Genomic DNA, 22,629 nt, shown 5'->3' with positions numbered 1-22,629 from the left:
AGGGACATTATAACTAAATTAGAGACTATGGTGCTACTAACTCCAGGACTGATAAGCAATTATATGAGTTTTTGAAAATTACTGGATATTGTAGGCTGTAGATACCAGGGTTCAGGAAAATAGTTTGCCTGCTCTATCAATTATTAAAGGAGACTCAATCCCACCTACTCCCCTGCCCCCACAAAATAAATATACTGGGGTCTGCCTCCTAGACACTGTCTCCAGCCCTTGAAATGGTTACAAACAGAGCGGGACAATTACTATTACCAAGCTCACAGAGCTAAAAGACCATTAAAACACAGCATCAGGCCTTTCATTTAGGGAAGGACAAAACTTATCAAATGGCCCAAAGGATGTTTACTAGAAAAAAAATTTGCCAAGGACAGTTTTGTAAGTAGTATCAGCCTGTGAAGTATGTGCTGGAAACAATCCTTTCAACCTCAAACTTGCTCTCCCAGGCAATCAACAAACTGGAGGCTCTCCAGAAAAGACTGACAGTTAGGTTTCACTCATATGCCAAGGTCAAAGAGATTCCAACATCTGTTGGTATGGGTTAATACTTTTACTAAGTGAGTAAAGGCCTTCGCCTACAAGACAGAAAAGGCACAAAAAGTAATACAAATTCTGCTTTATAACATAATACCCAGGTTTGGCTTACCTAAAAATTTACAAATTAATAATGGTAAATGGCTGCCTTGACTCTTTCTCTGGTAGAACTCCTGGCTCTTGGAAAAGTTTTACACCTCAAAATAAAGTAGACTGTCTGTTTATACTCAGAAAAATCTAAATAACACCTCACAAGCAGTAGAGACTTTATAAACATTTTTAATTAAATTAGGGCCAACTCTTGGAAATAGAACCACCATTGATTACTTACTGTTCCTGCTCCTCCGTCACCTGGGTTATGAGCGATCCCCTGACATGTGTTGTTTACAAAGTCAGGGTCTGTCCTAGACTGTTTGACAGGTTTGGAAACTGCAGACATTATCTTAAGATGCCATCTTGTTGGTCAGTAGAATCTTTACCTTGTGTTTTTCTCTTTGTGTCTGCTAATGTTTATTCCGCCTCATTCCTGCCAGCCTTTCTGTAAAACCATACTGTGCTATGGTACCGACACTGGGGTAGACTCTAACTGCTGTACCCCCACACCGTCCCTTATCAGCTTGAAGAAGCCAGAACGGTCATTGTCCCTGTTCCCTAACAGCAGACACAGACCCTGTTCCAGGGGATAAATAAATAGGGAAAGGGTTAACATGAGACAGGGAGAGATAAAGGACCTTCAGGGAGGGAGACCACCGCTGCAAGTGGGAGGCTGAAGAAGCAGATGGGGTTCTCCCCTTATGAAATCCTTTATGGTTGCCCTCCCCCCCATTATCAAGGGCATGGGGGGGAGATCTAAATGAGATAGGCAATATAATCCTAAGACAACAGATGAAGGCCCTTGGCTCTACCCTAACCACCTTACACTCCTGGGTCAGGGAGCGATTACATGTGAATCTGACCACAGACACCCACCCCTTTAAACCAGGAGATGCGATATGGATAAAGGAATGAAATGTCCAACCTCTAAAACTCTTCTGGAAGGGCCCATCACTGTCATTTTGTCCAACCCCACTGCAGTAAAGGTAGCCAAAGTGGGTCCCTGGATTCACTACAGCAGAGTAGAGCCGGCATCTCGAAAGTGGGAGTGCATTCCTGATCCATCAATGCTATGCAAGCTGACATATGGAAGAAGAAATCTGCAACTCCAGAGGCTCCGGGAGACTGCAGCCCTGCTTTAGTCACTCGGGAAGCTGACTAAATCTATGCACGGCAGAAGCTCGAGGAATCGATGGTCTGATGAAACAAAAGACTATCCTTATTTTTATATGTTTCCTTACTGTGATGCATTGTCATGCCTTGGGTCTCACTATTATTCTGATTCTTGCTCTACTCTTTGCCGTAGGATCCGCCAAGGCCGTCCCAGCCGGCTGGAAATGTGGTGAGAGGTTTCTGTTAGCACTCACCTTCCTTTTGTGGATAGGATACTTCATTGGTACCAACATTGGAAAACGATGGCCATAAGTGACTAAAAAATGAGATCCCCACAAACCTTATAGTAAAACAAAATACCCCAGTTCTACTACCGGGGTTTGGCTTCTCAAAAGCTCAATTATTGGGAAAAACTGTCTTGCCTAGTAGGGAAAAAGTTCATCGTCATCTCTGTTAAAAACTTAACATGCCTAGGCCAAAGATTTTATAACTCAACTGCCCGAAAACCCCAATGACAGATCACCTTGAGCCAGATACCCACCCCTTATCTAATTTGTCTCATCTTCAAGAGGCCTGGGACAATGTCAATGCACCTATCAAATGGCAGGCCCCAGGTGGACTATACTAAATATGTGGAAGGACAGCCTATATAAACCTCTAAATCAAGATGATGCTCTTCGACCCTAAATAGAGGGGTCCCAGCATCAAAGGGGAGAATGTGGTAGGGTCCCTTCCCTAAGGAAAAAAAAGAAAAACCTCAAGGCAACCTGGCTACACTCATACGTGACAACATCCCTCATGACCTTGTAACATGAGATCACTTAATAAGACCGCATGTCTGTGTATCACCATATATGGGAGACAGAGAAGTAAAAAATATATTTAAAAAACTGCCACGTGGAGTTCGGGGCTCAGTTCTTTGGGTACGAATCCAACTGAGCAGTGTCGGCAGGAATAAAGTTGCTTCCTGGAAAGAAAATCCTCAGGGTCACAACTCTCTGTGTGAGAATCCTACTACAATGTAATATGTTTCAGATGGATGGCTAAATAGATATGACTAAAGTTTTAGTCTCTGCAACCAGACTTGCTTGAATCCCTCTCCCTTTAGCTGTGTGATTTTGGTCAAGTTACCTAACTACTCTGAGCTTCTATTTCCTCATTTTAAACTTCTGATGATATTGGCACTAATCTCACAGGCTTATTGTGAGGATTCAATTAATTTATATATTTAAATGTTTAGAACAGTGACTGGAATATGGCAACCCACAAATATTAAATACAATTACCAGTTTACAAACAAAAGAAAAAACACTGGGGGGCAAATATAGTACCTATGAATAGTGGTTGATTCTGATTTGTGAAATATGATTGTATGCTGGTTGAAGTGTTGTTGACAAATATTCATTGCCCTTTTTCTAAGAAAGGACTAGACTTCTCCCTCTCCTTGCCATCTGGCTGCACCTTGCAATTTTGCTTCCGTCAATGAAATGTGAGGGAAGTTAATACGTATCTTCTGAGCACAATGGAAAAAAACAGTACGTGATTCACATTTTTTTCCTTTTCTCCTAGTCTATAATCATGGAAACAGGTAGAGACGGACCCTCCATCAGCCTGGAGCCCAGAGTTACTATGAAGTGAAAACAAACAAACAAATAAGCAAACAACCATTGCAAATCTACAATGGAAATGTAGCAGGAATTGGAGAAAGAGAACTTTTGTGTTTAAGTCACTGAGATTTTTATTTACTATCATGGCATAACCTAGCTTATTCTGACAGATGCAAAGGCACTGAGATTGCACTTTTATGAATGTTTAAATTATAATAAATCTATGAGACTTGTGTGTTGCTCCTAAACAAATGTAACTCTCATGCCTGTTTCCCCAGAAAACCTGGTTAGGTGAGCTATAGGCACTTCGGATACAAAGAAATACATTCCAGTCTCTGTTCCCCATGAGCGGATAACGTGGGGGAGGGAAGTAGTCATGCTTACAAAAAAGTAAAAAACATTATATTAAATGCATTTTCCCCAAAGGTCTCATACTTTCCTGAGAGTCAACAGGAAGGACAACGGGTGACAGGTGAATAGGAAAATCCATCTACCAGGCTTTCCCAATAGGTGCTCCCCAAGCTGCCTCTGCAAACGGTAGCCCATTGTGTACCTCCAAACAGGAGTATTTGTAAAGGGAAAGCCAGACACTGGGGAGAGGCGACTGGCAAGGTTTTCCTTGAAGAGAATTGTCAGAACATTGTGCTCCTTCCCTTTCCCTGAACCGCCTCAACCCCGACAAGTCAAGTTAAAGCAGCACTCAAAGGCCAGCTTGAAGAGTTTGACAAGACACCAGGATTCCGATGAGACAGCAACCGGAGCGGACTCTTGCCAAAGCCACCTCTGTGAGAAGCTGGCTGAAGCGGTTTGAGTTGCCGAGCAAAGAGAGAACGACATAATAGAAGCTGTCTGTAATTCTAGAATTTAGAAAGACAAAAGAAGGATTTTCGCGTGGGAAGAGTTGGTGGGAGAAAGCAGAACTATAATCACCTTAAAAGACCCCAATGCCAGGGCACCTGGGTGGCTCAGTCGGTTGAGTGCCGCCTTCGGCTCAGGTCACGATCTCGCGGTCTGTGAGTTCGAGCCCCGCGTGGGGCTCTGTGCTGACAGCTCAGAGCCCGGAGCCTGTTTCAGATTCTGTGTCTCCCTCTCTCTGACCCTCCCCCCGTTCATGCTTTGTCTCTCTCTGTCTCAAAAATAAATAAAAACGTTAAAAAAAAAAAATTTAAAAGACCCCAATGCCAAAGGAGGGACCTGAAGGGGTGAGGTGACTCCAGCATTCCACCAGGGGGCGCACTGCTCCTGCAAACAACCTTTGCAGTGGGAGGTGCCTGCGGAAGTAGGATACAAGCAAAGAAGAGACTATGCCTCCGCAAAAATATGCACTTTGGAATAAAGATTATTTTAAACTGAAGACAGATGCAAAAAAAAAAATTAATAGAAACTTTCTTTGGAGCATCCATTACCTTGTTTAAAGCAGGTAATGTTTCTGGGAAACAGGGGTGCCATTAATTCCTCTTCAGGGCATATGCTCCCCAGAAGGGAGTACATAAATAAAACCTACTCCAAATCCCTTCTCCAGGGATTTTTATGGCCCAGAGGAGATGGAAAGACCACTTATACCTGTATAGACAAACATTGTCACATTTGTTTTCCCATCACCTACTAAGTTAAGTATGTAAACCCCAAGTTCCAACAATATTTTGGGGTTACTCATCCCTGAGTTTCTCCTGGGTGTATTGGTGCTGCCTGCATAAATGGTTTCCTTTTCTCCTGTAACTGTCTCTGGCCGGTTTAATTGGCAGGGTCCTACCCATTGAATTTAGGAGGAAGAGGAAAATTTTTCATCCTCTACATATCCCAGGGATTAAAGGGGCAGAATTTGGACATCTGTCACACAAGTGCCAGGCCAGAGACACTTGGCCTTTTGTGCAAATCCTCCTCCGCTCGGTGCCAGTGCCTGACCTTGGAGCACAACTAGTGAGTGGGTGGGAAGGAAAAACAAAGAGAGAGGAAACTGCCTCCTCCTCCCTCCACCATCAGTCCTGGGGTGAGACAGGGAGTTGGAAATGTAGTTTTACATTAGCCCAGACAGGCTTTTCTTCTTCCTGTGAAGAAATTATTCACGTGAAGCGAACAATGCTGAGTGTACCCTAGAAGACTTTTTATGTATCTCTGCTTACATATAACCCCCACTCAGATCTGCTGAGTAAATAGCTATTAAACTAACCTCTATCACTTTCAGATGGTTACCTCTTCTTGACTTTACACAAATGGAACCATACAATATAAAATCTTTTGTAGCTGGCCTTCTTTCCCTCCATAATACGTCTGTGAGCGTCATCCAGGATGTTGTGTGTTTCAGTGGTACTTTTTTAAATTGTTATAATGTGCCTCCTGCAGCTCCAACCATCTCACCAAGGGGACACAGGTGCAAAGCACACAGAGACACTTCAGGCCCACACCACTTTGGCTCCAGCTGCCCTACCAGAGTGGCCCCTGTGTGGTGTACCTGGGATCCCCTGGCACATACCCACCTGGGATTCAGCAACTGCCAGGGTACCCCCCCCCCCCCCCGTATGAAGTGCTCCTGGGCACCCCAGCCTGGATGCTGCTCTGGCTCCAGCTGCCCCACTAGAGCGCCTCCTAGGGGAGTGCCCCAGGACCCTCTGGGCTAAGCTGGCCTCAATTCCAACCACCCTGCCAGGCTGCCTGCACTGAGCATTCCAGGACACCACAACATTCACCCACGTCAGTTTCAGCTGTCTTGTTAGGGTGTCTATGTGGAGCACCCCAGGACCCCCAGCTTGTACTTACTTTAGCTTCAGCTGTCCTTCCAGGGTAACCTACATGCAGAGATCCCAAGACCACCCCAGCCAGGGTCCACTGCAGCTCCAGCCATCCCACCAGGGAAGCCCCAGGACCACCAGCCCACACCAGCTACTGTTGCCATCAACCAGCCCAAATCCCCAGGCAGACACTGTCTACAGAGGGGACACCCAATGCAATACCACTTCTTCAGTTTAGGAGAAGCAGCCGTTCTGCCTAATGTATAGAAATAAACACAGTTGAGCAAAATGAAGAGACAGAGGAATATGCTCCAAACATATTGGAAAACAGGAAAAAAAACCTCAGAAAAAGAATTAAATGAAATGGAGATAACCAATCTACCCGATAAACAATTCAAAGTAATGGTCATACGGGTGCCTGGGTGGCTCAGTTGGTTAAACTTCTGACTCTGGCTTAGGCCATGATCTCATGGTTTGTGGGTTCAAACCCCGCATCAGGCTCTGTGCTGACAGCTCAGAGTCTGCAGCCTGCTAAGGATTCTGTCTCCCTCTCTCTCTCTGCCCCTCCCCTGCTTGTGCTCTGTCTCTTTCTCTCTCAAAAATAAATAGACATTAAAATTTTTTTCAAAAAATAAAATTAAAAAACAAGTAATGGTCATAAAGATGCTTGCTGCACTGGAGAGAAGCATGGATGAACTTAGAGACAACTTCAAAAAAGAGAAAATATTTTTTAAAAAATCAGAGTTGAAGACATAACTAAAATGACAAAGACACTAGAGGCAATTAACAATAGATTTGAGGATGCAGAAAAACAGCAGCAATCTGGAAGACAGGGCAATGAAAAGGACTCAAGCTGAACAGGAAAAAGAAAAGAATTTTTAAAAATGATAGGTTAAGAGATCTTTTGGACAGGGATGCCTGGCTGGCTCAATCGGTAGAGCATGAGATTTTTGATTTGGGGGTCATGAGTTTGAGTCCCATGTTTAGAGATTACTTAAAAATAAAATCTTTTAAAAAAAGATATCCTGGGGTACATGGGTGGCTCACTCAGTTATGCATCCAACTTCAGCTCAGGTCATGATCTCATGGCTTATGAGCTGGAGCCCTGCATGGGGCTCTCTGCTGTCGGTGCAGATCCCACTTTGGATTCTCTCTCTCTCTCTCTCTCTCTCTCTCTCTCAAAAATAAATAAACATTAAAGAAAAAAGAGATCTTTTGGAAAACACCAAGTAAGATAATAGCTGAAAGCTTCACTAACCTGGGGAAGGAAATAGACACGCAGGTTCAGGAATCACAGAGTTCCAAAGATGAGCCCAAGTAGGTCCACACTATGACACACAATAATTAAAATGCGGGGTGCCTGGGTGGCTCAGTTGATGAAGCATCATCCTACTCTTTTTTTTAAATTTTCTAATGTTTGTTTGTTTTTGAGAGACAAAGCATGAACAGGGGAAGGGCAGAGACAGAGAGAGGGAGACACAGAATCTGAAGCAGGCTCCAGGCTCTGAGCTGTCAGCACAGAGCCCAACACGGGGCTTGAACTCACAAACTGTGAGGTCATGACCTGAGCTGAAGTCGGACACCCAACCGACTGAGCCACCCAGGTGCCCCAAGCATCATCCTACTCTTGATTTGACTCAGGTCATGATCTCATGGCTCGTGAATTTGAGCCCCACATTGGGCTCTGTAGCCTGCTTGGGATTCTCTCTTTCTTCCTCTCTCTCTCTGTCCCTTCCCTGCTCATGCTCCCTTTCTCTCTCTCTCTCTCTCTCTCTCTCTCTCTCTCAAAAATAAATAAAAACTTTTTTTTAATGTCAAAGATTAAAGCTAAAGAGAGAATTTTAAAAGGAACCCAAATTGGTAAAGAAGAAATAAAACTGTCACTGGCAGATGACATCCATCAAAAAACTATTTCAAGTAATAAATGAATTCAGTAAGGTTGCAGGATCCAAAATTAATATACAGAAATCCATTACATTTCTATATACTAATAATGAAAGAGCAGAAAGAGAAATGAAGGAAACAATTCAATTTATAAGTGCACCAAAAAAGAATAAAATGCCTAGGAATAAACTTAACTAAGGAAGTGAAAGACCTATACTCTGAAAACTGTAAAATGTTGACAGAAGAAATTTAAAATGACACAAGTGGAAAGACATTCCATGCTCATGGATTGAAGAAATAATATTGTTAAAATATCCATACTGGCCAAAGCAATCCACACGTTTAATGCAATCTTTATCAAAATTCCAATAGTATTGTTTACAAATCTAAAACAAATAATCCTAAAATTTATATGGAACAACAAAAGACCCCAAAGAGCCAAAGCAATTTGAGAAAGAACAAACCTGGAGCTATCACAATCACAGATTTCAAGATATACTACAAAACTATAATAATAGAAACAGTATGGTACTGACATGAAAACAGACACATAAATCAAGAGCACAGAATAGAGAGCCCAGAAATAAACCCAGGCTTATATGGTCAATCTAAAACAGAAGAGGCAAGAACATAAAATAAGAAAAAGACAGTCTGTTCAATAAATGGTGCTAGGAAAACTGGACATCCATATGCAAAACAATGAAATTAGACCACTTTGTTATACCATACACAAAAAGAAACTCAAAATGGATTAAAGACATAAATGTGAGACCTGATATCCTAAAACTTATAACAGAAACTATAGGCAGTAATTTCTTTGTCATCAGCCTTAGCAACATTTTTCTAACTATGTCTCCTTAGGTAAGGGAAAGAAAAGTAAAATTAAACTATTAGCACTAAAAAAAAAAAAAAAAAGGTTTTGCACAGTGAAGGAAACCACCAACAAAATATGAAGGCAATCGACTGAATGAAAGAAGACCTGCAAATTAAATAGTGATAAAAGGTTAACATTCAAAAAATAAAAAGAACTCATTCATCTCAACACCAATAATTATTAATAATAATACAATTAAAAATGGAAAGAGGACTTCAATAGACTTTTTTCCAAAGAAGACAGAAAAACAGTTAACACATTAAAAGATGCTCAATATCACTAATCATCAGGGAAATGCAAATAAAAACCACAATGAAATATCAGCTCCCATCAGAATGGCTTAAGTCAAAAACATAAGAAACAAGTGTTGGTGTGAATGTGGAGGAAAAGGAACTTTCATTACTGCTAGTGGGAATGCAAATTGATGCAGCTACTGTGGAAAACAGTGTGGAGGTTCTTCAAAAATTCTAAAATAGAAATACTATATGCTCCTGTAATTCCACTACTGGGTATTAACCCAAAGACCACAAAACACCAATTCCAAAGGATACATGCACCCCTATGGTTCTTGCAGCATTACTTACAACAGCCAAGATATGGAAGCAACCTAAGTGTCCACAGATGGATAAATGGATGAAGAAGGTGTGGTATACGTATACGGTAGAATATTATTTAGCCATAAAAAAGAAACGAGATCTTGCCATTCACAACAACACTTTTAGGGTATTATGCTAAGTGAAATAAGACAGACAGAGAAAGACAAATGCCATCTGATTTCACTTAACAGCCAAGCAAACAAAAGCAGAAACAGACACATAAATACAGAGAACAAACGGATGGTTGCCAGAGGGGATGGAGGGACGGGAAAAACAGGTGAAGGGAAGTGAGAAGTATGGGCTTCCAGTTTTGGAACAAGTAAGTCACTGAGATGAAACACGTAGCATAAATAATACAGTCAGTGGTGTTGTAAGAATGTGGTCTGGTGACACACGGTAGCTATACTTGTGGTCAGCATAACATAAGATATAGAGTTACTGAATCACTATGTTGTACACCTGAAACTAATGTAACATTGTATGTCAACTATGCTTCAATTTAAAAGAAAAAAAAAGAAAGAAAAAGAAAAACAGAGAGAGAGACCCCAGAGAGCTCGCTTGTCCATTTCACCATGTGAGGACACAGCCATAAGTCTACACCTCAAGAGACAGCCCTCCCCCAACAATGCAGACACTCACATCTCAGACTTGCAGCCTCCAGAACTGTGAGTAATAAATGTGTGTTGCTTATTTTTTTAAAAATTAAGACTAAGGCCATGGTCAGCTCCAGCCTTCCATGCTCTCTTGTCATACTTCTCCATTATTTTCTAACAAAAGGCACAACCTGTATTTCTAAAAAGTGCTGAAAATCTTAAAGAAAAGCCTGTCGTGCTCAGCATAATCCCGCAATACAGACAGTATGTATAAAAGCTTATTTTAGTAAAATAAACAATTTTTGTTCAATATTTATTTTGAAAATGTACTGTGTGCCAGTCTCGCTTTAAAACATCTGGGATACAAGAGTGAGCAAACGGGAAAAGTCTCGACCCCCATGGAGTAGAATGGAGTCTCCATTCTAGTAAGGCAAATAGACACGTTCGGAAAGCAGTATATGGTACAGGGTTAGGCTGTGTAAAGGCTATGGGGGCAAAGAAGACCTGGATAAAGATGGAGTGACACAGCGAGTACGTGGCAGGGAATATCCAAGTCACAGAGATGCCTCAGAAATGAAAGAAATAACGAAACACTCACACCAGCATCCGGGGAAGAGGGAAGAGCCAATCGGAGGCCCTAAGACAGCAAGAGTTAGAAGAGTTCAATAAATATCAAGAAAAGTAGCACAAAAGTGATATAGTGAGTGAAGAAAAAGTGATAGGTCAACCAGGACCCAAAGTACCCAGGGCTGGTAGACACAAGTGACAGTTCTGCATGTGAGGAAAATCCTTTGTAAAAATGTGAGCAGAAAATGAGGTGATTGACAGACGCTTTTGAAAAATTCAGTGTGGCTCCTGTTTGGAAAACAGGCTTGGTAAAGAAACAGTAATGGAACTAGGGAGATGAGCGGGAAGGTGTTGTGGTGTTTTAAGAGAGATATCATAGACACGGGGTCTGGTGTGGTAGCAAACCGACTTTAGGACGGATTGTAAGGTGAAGCTCACAGGCTTCTCCAATCGAAGGGATGTGGGCTGTGTGAGAAATAAGGAATCTAGGCTGCCTCCTAAGCATGGGGCCTGGGCAACTGGGTGATCAGAGATGATATTTCTATTAAGACTGGACATGAAGGGAAGCATCAGATTTGGGACAGGAAGCAACCTAGTCTCCTGTCTGGACATAAATTCCAGACGTCTCTCAGACATCCCAGTGCAGGTGCTAATTCAGCAGAGAGAGATCTGAATCTGAAGTTTTGGGAGCAGTCACAGCTGGAGGTGTTAATTTGGAAATAATCAGCACTGGGGTAATATCCAAAGCTAAGACATTGGATGAAGTAATCTGGAGAGAACGTGGATGTGGAGGGCTCTCAGTATTTAGGAAAGCAAGGCTATCGAGGGTGGTTCAGGACAAACGAAGTTTTACCTAGAGGACAAACAGGACCCCATAGAGCGGTTCAGTCCCACGGAGAAGGCAGGACCGAACCCAAGTGAGTTGTCTCTCTCTTCGCCATGGGACACATGAGACCATAAAGGCTAACAATTAAGCTCTCAGGATGTGAAGCCAGACAGAATTTCATTCTTATAATAGGTCATTACATTCAGGCCAGTGATATTAGGAAAATGTACAACCTTTCCAGGTCTATTTCCCCACCAGCAAAATGGGCATCTCATCATCCCTAGCTCAGAGACAGATATGAGAAATGAAGGAAAGGATGTCAAGCACTTAAAACCATGCTTGGTACTTAGTAAGCACTCAATAAATGAGTGTTGGGCTGTGATCGGATGATGACTCTATTACATTCCCTTAATCTTCCCTCATGTGTTAGACTTTTAAACTTGTTTCAGTAAATGAAAACAGTTTAAAGATCTAAAGAGGGAAATGGGGTAGGGAAAGAAAATTCACATCAGCTTAAATATACCTTCTAGAGAGTAGGTAATAAAAACTAAATTAAGATACAATGATTATAAATTTTAATCACAGAGAGAAAGGTGGTGTGAGAAGAGCATAATTTCATATCTGACAGCAAGTCTTTAGCTAATTCGTTCATTGGAGCAGTGGTAAGAGCCATTTTGGAAAAAAAAAATGTTTTTCTGGCAACGTTTACCTGTGAAGTTTTGAAAAATTTGCATTCAGCAAACTTAGCATCATTTATTTTTTCTTTCCCCCATGGTAATTATAAAATCCTGGAGGGAGGAAAAAATATAATACTTTCCAGGAAGGAGGAGAAAGGAAGATAATGCTGTAGGCCACAGTGGACATCATCACTTTTCTGTACGCACTTTCGGAAGAGGGCCCATGCTGTGGACTGAAGTTGAAAGGAAATACAGTCATCATCTCTGGCATTAAATACCCATAAGTATATTTTACAACAACATGCATTCGTGTATGTCTGCCAGATACATGACAATATGTGAGTATACTTAAGAGAATTCTAATGTGACTAACAAATAGCAACCAAACTGTTCATAATGACTTCAGGCACACACCTGAATAGAGGGGGAATTTTTCTTTTTTACTTGAAAATTACATATCTAAAGATGGTGATGTGAAGCTGAGTGCTAATGCAAACTACGGTGGAGTATGAGAAGAAATGGGCTGCAATCATCTACCCCACTTTGCCCTACTTCTGCCCTTCCCCAGCAGAGGTGAGCTCAAGCTTTTACTTCCCAGAGAGGAGGTCAGAAGGACCAGGCCCCTGGGGGAAAATGGAAGGCAGCCCCTTCTCTGGAAGCAGGGAGTCTACACGGGGGCTCCCTATGTTCCCCAGTCCTCAAGTCTAGACTCCCCATATCCGTGGACACTAAGAGTGCCAAGTAATGGGGAAAGTCCTGGAATTTCAGCTGCTGATTGGAAGTCCCAGCCCATTTTGTTCAAGATGATCTATCTTTCTTTGTGGTTGATGTCAATATTTCAGAAAAGGTGTTCTCATGGGAAGATGGGTGTATGACATCACCTTCTCTGACTTAAGAAAAGAAGAGATACACAACAGCCTGCCTTGTGCTCTGAACGGCTTTCATAAGAGACCAGCCCACCCTGGGGGAGGTACTACTTGCAGGCCAGGGAACAATTTCAGACATTCTGAGCACATTGTGGTTCCCAAACTGTCAGGGGCCACCTTATGGGCCAAAATATACCTTAATACCCTTAGTACGAATTGTATACCTGATTGGCTAACTGAAAGCAAAACCATAATGGAATGTGACCAAAGACAGGTATATATTCTCCAGGGGGTCAGTGTATATGAAGTTTATTGGGCAAACAAGTCTTAATAGGAGAATGGCCTGAATAATTTGAGGCAACACAAACTTAAATTCTTGGATAACTCATTAGGGACAATAAGAGGCAGAGTTCTGTAAGAATATTCTCTGCAAACCAAACACAGTGTTAGATCTTTCAGGTGTAAAATTCTCTTCTTCCTCATTGTAGTTTATCCATGGGGAAAGGGACATGCAAAGCATGGTAAACATAGGAAGACAAGTTACATTTGAATAACCTCATTGCCACAGGAAAAAAGTGGAATATATATATGTTTTCCATATTTTGGATATAGGCTTACCCCAGGTACACTTTAGATCTTTTGTGATTAAGCTTTGACTAGCTCTAGCATATTCTCTGATTATAATCCACTCAAGGTAATAATTGATCAACATTACCTAAAGAGCTATGAATAATACAACAATATATAATTATAATACAGCACATATGACATAATAATAACTTTAAGAGACATGAAAATCTGAGTATTACAGGCTAAAATATATTTTTATATGTACATATACAGAAGGAGTAAATTTGCATCTAAAAGGTAAAAAAAAATATATTAAAATTACAAGATTGCCAGTGGTTGGTGGGATTGTGGTTTAACTTTCTCCATATTCCAGTATCTTGAAATATGGCTTCAATGGGTTATAAAATAACCTCTCTTGGGGCGTCTGGGTGGCTCAGTCAGTTAAGCGACCGACTTCAGTTCAGGTCATGATCTCGCCTTCTGTGAGTTGGGTCCCCACATCGCGCTGTGTGCTGACAGCTCAGAGCCTGGAGCCTGTTTCAGATTCTGTGACTCCCTCTCTCTCTGCCCCTCCCCCACTTACGCTCTGTCTCTCTGTCTCTGAAAAATGAATAAACCTTAAAAAAAAAAAAAATAAATAAATAAATAAAATAACCTCTCTTGTTTGGAAACAACATTAGTGGGGAGTAAAACTTGCAGAAGTGGGTATGATTTGCTCAATGCTGATCCTTCAAAGCACAGGGATCCAGTCTAAGAACGACGAGCTCACATCAAAAAATTAAAAAACCTTGACTCCTACAGAATATGAGCTTCCGGACCTCCTTGTCATGAAGAGAGATCCACGGTCTCAGGAAAGTAAAGGTCACCTTCGGAAGACATATGTATGGCAGGAAACATTGCAAAGCAAACATTCCCAAGTCTTTTTCCAATGCTGCTTGGTCAAAATAGAATGAAATCTATCCTCAGAATAGAAATAATTCTACGACAATCACAATCTTGTTTAAGTTGAAATGCAAGGTTAGCTGCTGTGGCAACTGGAGTGTGAAGAGACAGGAAAAGCATTAGGACTTTTGGTTCATGAGCAGTTCCTCCCATAGCCTGGAGCACCTTCTCCCTGCGACCTTCATCATGATCCGGCTGCTGCTGAACCGGTGGGATCTTCGGCCACCAGAGGGCGCCCGCACCCAGCGAGACAAGAACTCCAAAGAGCTACGTAAAGGTACTTGCAAAGGTGAAGCGCATGCTGACCTAACTTGCTCTGCTTTCTGTAGTTTCAGCATTACGTTTGGAACATATTAGACTTAACTCTGGAGGTGTTAAGTTCCCACGTGTCCAAGAAGAAATTGCAAGCTTTATGTCGGCGGATGGGAGCAATCCCTAACGCGAGCAGACGCTGGCCGCGCTTGAATGCGTCTTTCTGAGAAAGCTTCACTTAGGTGGTCACCAGTCTCTCCTAACAAGGTACAAGGGACCGCAGTGCTGCAAAAAGTGCTCCAACAAGTACAAGGCAGCTAAAAGGTCAAATATGGGAGAGACATTTGCCCAGATACTAATTTGCCTAAGCAACCTAGTAAATGGCAACTGAATGCCGCTGTTGGCTAAATTTATGGGAGATATACTGTACGAAGGTAATTGAGGAGATCTGGTTAAGAATGGGAAAGTAAGGGGCGGGGTAGACGTCAGGCACAGTTTGGGGCTGTGATTATATAAGCCTAAATCTAGGATTTGACAGAGAATACTCTGTTAGCAAAAAGACCTATTTCTCAGTTACGATTGTTATTAGTGGTTTTTTTTCTTTTTTTTAAGCTGCAAAGTCCTCAGCTATATAATTTTGAGCAAAATCACTTAACCCCCTCAGAACCTTGGTTTCCTCAAATATATTTAATCTGCGCTCCCCCGACCCCATCTCAAGAGAATGCCTAAATCTTTGGCATAGAGCATTTGAACAGTTGTTTTTTTCCCTTCCTGCCCACTCCCCACTTCAAACAGAGTTTATGTAATGTTTTCTCTCATAAATCCCTGGTTTGAAATCTACCTGCCTTCAAGTACATTCCTACTTTTTCTGTCCATTTCTGATTTCTTTTAATTATTACCTTCAACTTAATCTATTTCTTCAAATTACCTTGCCTTCCACTAATTTTTTTAAGTTTATTTATTTTGAGAGAGCAAGCAGGGGAGGGGCAAAGAGAGAGGGGGAGAGAGAATCCCAAGCAGACTCCATGCTTTCAGCACAGAGCCCGATATGGGGCTGAAACTCACAAACCATGAGATCATTACCCGAGCTGAAACCAAGAGTCGGATGCTTAACTGACTGAGCCACCCAGGCACCCCCCCACTAAATTTTTATAATGGGCCGTGTGAACTTTCTGTACCATTGTAGGGGAAAAAATAAATAAATTTTGTCCTTAACAAAGGATTGCCAGCCCTGTCTCGCATTATAAAGAAAATTGTGAGATGTCCAAAACAGTAAGCATGAATTCCTCAGGCTGTGCCTACTGACGTGTTCCTGGGAAGCCTTCAGAGCATCTCCACTACAGCTCCTCTTCCTTGGTCTTTGGAAGTTTCTGGGGGAATCTCACAAGCAGGGTCTCAGGCAGGACCCACTGCTGTTGCTCTGTTGTCTAACCCTGGAGGGCTGGTTCTCGCAGCCCCCGCCCCCCGCCTCCCCGCCACTTGCCATTGCTGCTGCTACTGATCCCAGGATGACCTCTGTCTGCCAGTTACCTCCCTCACACACCATAACACCCTGCTTCCAGGACACGCCAAGTCCTATCATGAGGCATTCCTGGTCCTCCTGGAACCCCTAGTGTTCCACAGTAACCCTGTTTTATCTGAAGCATTCATGTGTGGAAGCTGCAGTAAGTTTCATACACAAGAGGGAAAGAGGTGTGTTACACTGTGTAGTGGGCCCTGTCCATGCTCAGGCCCGCCCCTGTAATCCACTCTCCCAGCTGCACGCACACATCCTTCAGTTGCTATGCTTTGTTCCAAATGCCTTGTGCCTGGGGCCTTCTTCAGAGGGCTGGCCATGAATCGGTTCAACCCTTCACAGAGAGAGTCAGACAGGACTCAGTACCTTAGGCCTGTCTGGAGCTGCTTGGAACCAATGACTGACTATTGCAAGAGTCTGACAGCCTGGCTCCCTTGCTCCAAAGTGGGGTGAATTCTGACATAATTTATGGTTTAGAGCTCCCCAAGAGATCAGGCTAAGGCTGGGGAGTTGTCCAAAATTATGCCTTTCTCTGTTCTGCATTCTCTTCTCTTTTACATGTTTCTCCTGACCTTTAATAAGCCCCTTACTCATGAAACTGTATCTCAGGGTCTGCTTCTGGAAAGCCTACATAAGATATACGGTACTAAGTGTGCAGTGGTGGTTTTTGAAGCCAGACTCTATGGACGGTGTCCTAGAGTTGTGTCACCAGCCACACAGCAATAAGGATCCTCTCACAGGTAGTATGTGCAGGTTGGAGAGCTCCTGACATGGTAGAACACTATGCTCTCGGTTGAATTGTAGCCCCCAAACTGATGTTGAAGTCCTAACCCCACTATCTGTGAATGTGATCTTATTTGGAAATATAATCTTTATGATGATCAGGTTGTGATGAGGTCATTAGGGTGAGCCCTAATCCAATATAAGCGGTGTTCTTATAAAAAGGGGAGATTTGGATCCAGAGGCAGACACATACCGAGGGAAGATGATGTGAAGGCACGGCAAGAATGCCATCTACAAGCCAAAGAGTTCCTAATGGTGCCAGAAGCTCTAAGAGAAGCATGAAACAGAGTCCTTCTGACCCTCTCAGAAACATCCCTATTGACTGTTTGATTTGGGGCTTTTAGGCTCTAAGAACTGTAAGACAATAAATTTCTGGTATTTCAAGGCACCCAGTTTGTGGTGCTTTGTAATGGCAGCCCTAGGAAATGAATGCAGATGAAATGCCGACAGAAAGGGATATATTAAAATGTGCAATTTACCTTGGCTTTTGAGAGATACAAGGCAAAGGGTAGTTACAAAGCCTGTGGACAGTCTCCTCGAGGAAGTGAGGATGAAAGGCTCACGTTGGTCAATTTCAGGCACCAGTAACAAAGTCAGAAAACCCCTTCATACTTTTTTTTAATGTTTATTTACTTTTGAGAGAGGGGGCACAAAGTGTGAGCAGGGGAGGAGCAGAGAGAGGGAGACACAGAATCCGAAGCAGGCTCTGAGCTGTCAGCACAGAGCCCCATGTGGGGCCCGAACTCACAAACTGTGAGATCATGACCCCAGCTGAAGTCTGATGTTCAACTGACTGAGCCACGCAGGCGTCCCTCCTTCATACCTTTTAAACAGACCTCCTACAGCCAGAGATGGACCATGCTGAAGATCAGGTCCAAGACCTGCTTTTCTATCACAGACCTAAAGCAGAGCCAGCTTGTGATTTCCACAAATCTCCCAGGCAATAGTCAGGGCCTTGATATGAAAGGAAGGGGACCTCAAGACTTGGAATCAAAACACGAGAATACATATGCTTGTGAGACATGAACCCCAGGACCCTGAGCCACAGAGACTTGAACCCTTGAATCCTGTTGCTAGAGGGCAACAGCATCCTTGCTTGAAGATTGTAGCCAAGTGTGCAAACATAAGCACAGAAGCCTAACAAGAGATTTATTTTATGGCTTATACCCTTCATTAGACCTTAAGTAAGTTTATTAGATCTTACAGTTCCATCTGTGAGAGAAAGAAGGTGGTGATTCAAATTCTCACTCCACGAGGTTTGAGACCACAGTCAAGCTACATAATGAATTTGAACCTCAGTTTTCTTATCTGACAAATGGTAGTTAATGACACTTACCGTAACGTATGCAATGTAAAACTACTTCACGGAGAGGGTGCGTGACAATTACAATCTATTAGATTCTTTCTAGCTCCAAATGTCCCCGATTCTAATCATGTATAAGAAATCTACCGCCTAGTAAAGAGCTCGGCTAAAAGGTAGCCAGGCAAGGACTATGGAAGGAAGCTTTTCCTTTTTTTCTTGTTCTTTTTATCTATTGAGAGAGATGAAGTCAACAGCTGTTGCAACAAACAAGCTCACTTAGTGAGTTGAATAATATCAAACTGTTGCTCAAATGAAAAGAGCAGCTGGCTTTTTACCAAGGCATCATTGTCATACACACCCTCACATTCGGGATCATTAGAAATTTACATGGGGTGAAAGCACTGGAAAACTATATTTACTTTTACATAAATCATCAGAAAAATGCTAGACACTCTCAGGGAGATATGAGGAAAAAAAAGAAAACACACACACACACACACACACACACACACACACACACAGATGTGTATTTTTCATGTGAATGTGAGGAAAAGTGCTGGAAATAAATTTAAGCTTTACCCAGACAAAGAAGTGGCAGGCATTCAAAGAAAGATAGATACTTAGAGGAAAATGGGGGAAGTGTAGCAGAGAAAAATGTGAGCTATTTAAAAGCATAAATTAGTTCAAATGTTTCAGATAGAACTAATTATTTCTAGGCCTGTTAGGAAGTACTGCCTCAGATGTTAGCATTTCAGACCCCGGAGTATCTGAGTACACACCTCTAAATTTTCTAAGTTTACTTTGGTCTGATCCTAAAAATTCAGTACAGAATATTTGTAAAATGTAAATAATATAAGAAAAAATCCATAACCTCATTATCTAGTGAAAATTAACCCATAGTACTGTGTCGTTCCTTTTAGTATATTGTCTATGCATTTTAACATAAAAGATATCAAACAGTACATGAAGTTTTGAATCCTGTCCTTGTTATTTAATATCATCCCATGATATTTTTCACTGTCCTTCAAAATACTTTATAAACATTTTTTAATGATTGTACAATAATATGCCCTTGTATGAACGTCCATAATTACTAACAATTCCCTAATAATGAAAGTTTAATTTTATTTTTAAATTTCTTAAAAGCATAAAATTATGAGGCAATCAGAACTTACTTTATCTTTTTAGATTATAGAACTAATACAGGTTATTGTGGAAAATTTGGAGAATAAAGAAAACGATAGCAAATTAAAAACAAATTTATCTCCATTTTTTCCTCCCAAGGTAATCACTTGTCACATGTTAGTTAATTTTTTCTGGGTTCCAGAAGTCTTCTGCCATCTCCGGGCCTCTCCAAGATCTATCTTTTCCATGCTCTAATTGCCTCAGTTTCCCAGACAAAACTGTATCTAAAATTCAGTAAGTTCCCATAGTTATATTTCAGGTCCTGTGAAAAACCTGTAAAGGAGCTACTCTGTGGCATTGCATCCCAAATTTACATATGTAACAGATTTCCGGGGATGCAATCCAAATTGAGATATGAAACAAGCCTCCAACTTCCTTCACCTGTAGGTCTGGTCTCACGTTATCTTACACAATGTTCAGTCCTCATTTCCTTGGACCTCAGTAACCTGTGAGTAGAAATGGGACCATTGTCATAAATCTGCCTTCACTGATTGATATTCTCAGCCTCATGCCAGTGATTTCTCCCTGTAACCTTCTCCACATATTCCTGATGGATCGCTAAAGAGTACTGGATGGCTGCTGGTTGAAGATGTGCTTCACAGTCTGTGCTATGAAGGGCCCTGCTCATATCCCGTTACAAAAGTTATTGTCTTATTTGATTGTAAAGCTCTGTAAGTTGACTCAGGTCACGTTCTCCTCAAGAGTGCCTTGAGGAGAGGATTTTCACGCAAGTAATTTATTAAGAAAGTGATGTCAGAGAAAAACGAGGAAGAAGTAGGGGAGGTAGGGTAGGGAAGAGAGAGGGCAAGTAAGGCAGTGGTTTCAGAAAAGGTCCAGCTTCAGCCTCATCCAATGGGAGGCCAAGGGGATGGACTTTCAGACACTGAGAACTGAATGTCAGTCATTGCCAAATTGTTGCTTGGAGGGCCCTAACTTTTCTAGCACCCCTTGCTCTCAGCAGAGGCCTCCGAGGAGAGAGCCTTAGGTGTAGGCCTTCAGAAGCAGCACAAAGCAGGTGGCAAAGGACTCACAGAAAGAGTCAAAGGGATTCTGGATGTCTGCTGGAGCATCAGTAGTGCTCACTGATGCTATGGCCTGAATGTTTGTGTCTCCCCTAAAATTCACAGGTTGAAGCTTCATCTCCCAAAGTGATGGTAATAGGAGGTGGGGCCTTTGGGAGGTTATTAATTAGGTCATGAGGTGGAGCCCTCATGAATGAGATTAGTGCTCTTGTAAGAAGACACATGAGAGGGAAAGAGAGACAGGATACGAGAAGATTGGCCATCAGTGAACCACTAAGTGGGCTCTCATCCAACACAGAATCTGCTGGCATCTCCATTATGGATTTCTTAGCCTCCGGAATTGTGAGAAATAAATTTCTGTTGTTTAAGCCACCCAGTCTACAGCATGCTGTTACAGCAGTTCAAACCGAGTAAGACAACTATACATGCCAAAATCCTCACTAAACTGTAGATCTGGACTATGTCACTTTGTCTCTCATATCTAGCAGAAGATTCCATTCTTAATGGTAATGTATGTTGAATTTAATCTTGTTATAAGCTTTCATGAAATCAATTTGGTTTTGACCATGTCACAAACTAGTTTTGATTTGAAGTCCAAAATAGTTCAATCTTTGCTAAATTCAGGTCTTCGTAGGTGACTTTATTGAAAAAGTATAAAATTTTAGACATTATAAGCAAAATGGTTAGTTAACACTGAGGTTAATGCACAAATTCTAACCTTATCTATATGTAAAGGCAATAATCAACATCAATTTTATTGGAAAAACGGCTTTTTAAAAAATGTTAGTTATCTGCCATCTTAACAATGGAGGTAATTCTACAAATTTTGGGACCAGGAACGCCAATGAATTATGTCTCTGTTCATTAAATCCTAACATAGAAAACAAATCTGAATAGTGATTTGGAATACTAACTTCATCGACAGAGGCTTAAAAATTCCCTTAGGATAGGCTTCTCTGTCACAGCTTAGTTAAAACATTTCGGGAATGTGAGGTCAAAATGGTATGTATGGATGAAGAGAGCTGATCCCAGGAGGCAGAGCTGTTATGATTTACCCTCAAAACTCAAGCAGAAAAGTTGCAGAATGTTGGAGTTACCCCCACAATGGCTTGCAGCATGGGGCCAGAAGTATAAGTGTATGCTGTGTCCCTCCTGACAGAGTAAAGGGAAAGAAAACAGACTTAAAATCCTGAGAGAAGCCTACTTTCTTTTTGGAGGGTCTAATTACCTTTCACATTGATAATGTGATCTAATGTTTCTCAAGCATGTGAGCACAAGCCTCACAAAATAGTTGACCATTCAGTGTGGGAAAAAAATAAGACTAGAATAGTTATCTTCCTACTCCCTGAACTGGAAGAGAAGAAAAAATTTACTTGTTTATAAACTAAAGCAGAAACATTAGGAGAAGAAAAGTAGTATTATGCTTCCACCCCCTGCCCCACTTCTCATCCTGGTTTTTGTTGGTAGCTAACCTTGTTGAAGTTACATTAAGAAATCCAATACCAGATCAGAAATTCATGCAATTACAGAAAACATAATTTATACATGACTGTTTCACTAGTACCAAAATAAGTTCAATGCAGTACAATGGCTATTTGTATGAAGCTCCCTAATTAACTTAATGATGTCGCTTTGATACTTAGAATAACTATAAAACACTCTCCCTGACAGGGGGCATTGGTTTGTCATCAACACTGAAAGGAATAAAATTTTATGCAGTGCATTTATAATTAATATACAAAAGATTTTAGATGCATCCATCCCATGCCCACTAAGTGCTATTTTTCCTAATGCCTACTTTTTTGCATGCCTGATTTTTTTTCCTTCCTCTCCTTACATAACACCAGCCAAGTAAGTATGAGAAGCCAACTAGAGATACCTATAAATTTGGGAAGAATATCTTTGCAATATGAGTCTGGACAGAATAGTACAAGGGAGGGTGAAGTTGAATGTTTCCCAAAGATAGACAAGTTGAAAGATTCTGTGAAATGCCGTGGAGTATGATCTAAGTGATCTCTTATCCTACCTTTGCAGGGAATGTGACATCCCAAATAGAACTAGCTTCTACTCCATTCCAGAGGAAGA

Source organism: Panthera pardus, unplaced genomic scaffold (genome assembly GCF_024362965.1).
Source record: "Panthera pardus isolate Hobbes unplaced genomic scaffold, ASM2436296v1 HiC_scaffold_10, whole genome shotgun sequence".
In the NCBI taxonomy this organism is placed as follows: Eukaryota; Metazoa; Chordata; class Mammalia; order Carnivora; family Felidae; genus Panthera; species Panthera pardus.
This window is presented reverse-complemented; position numbering follows the sequence as displayed.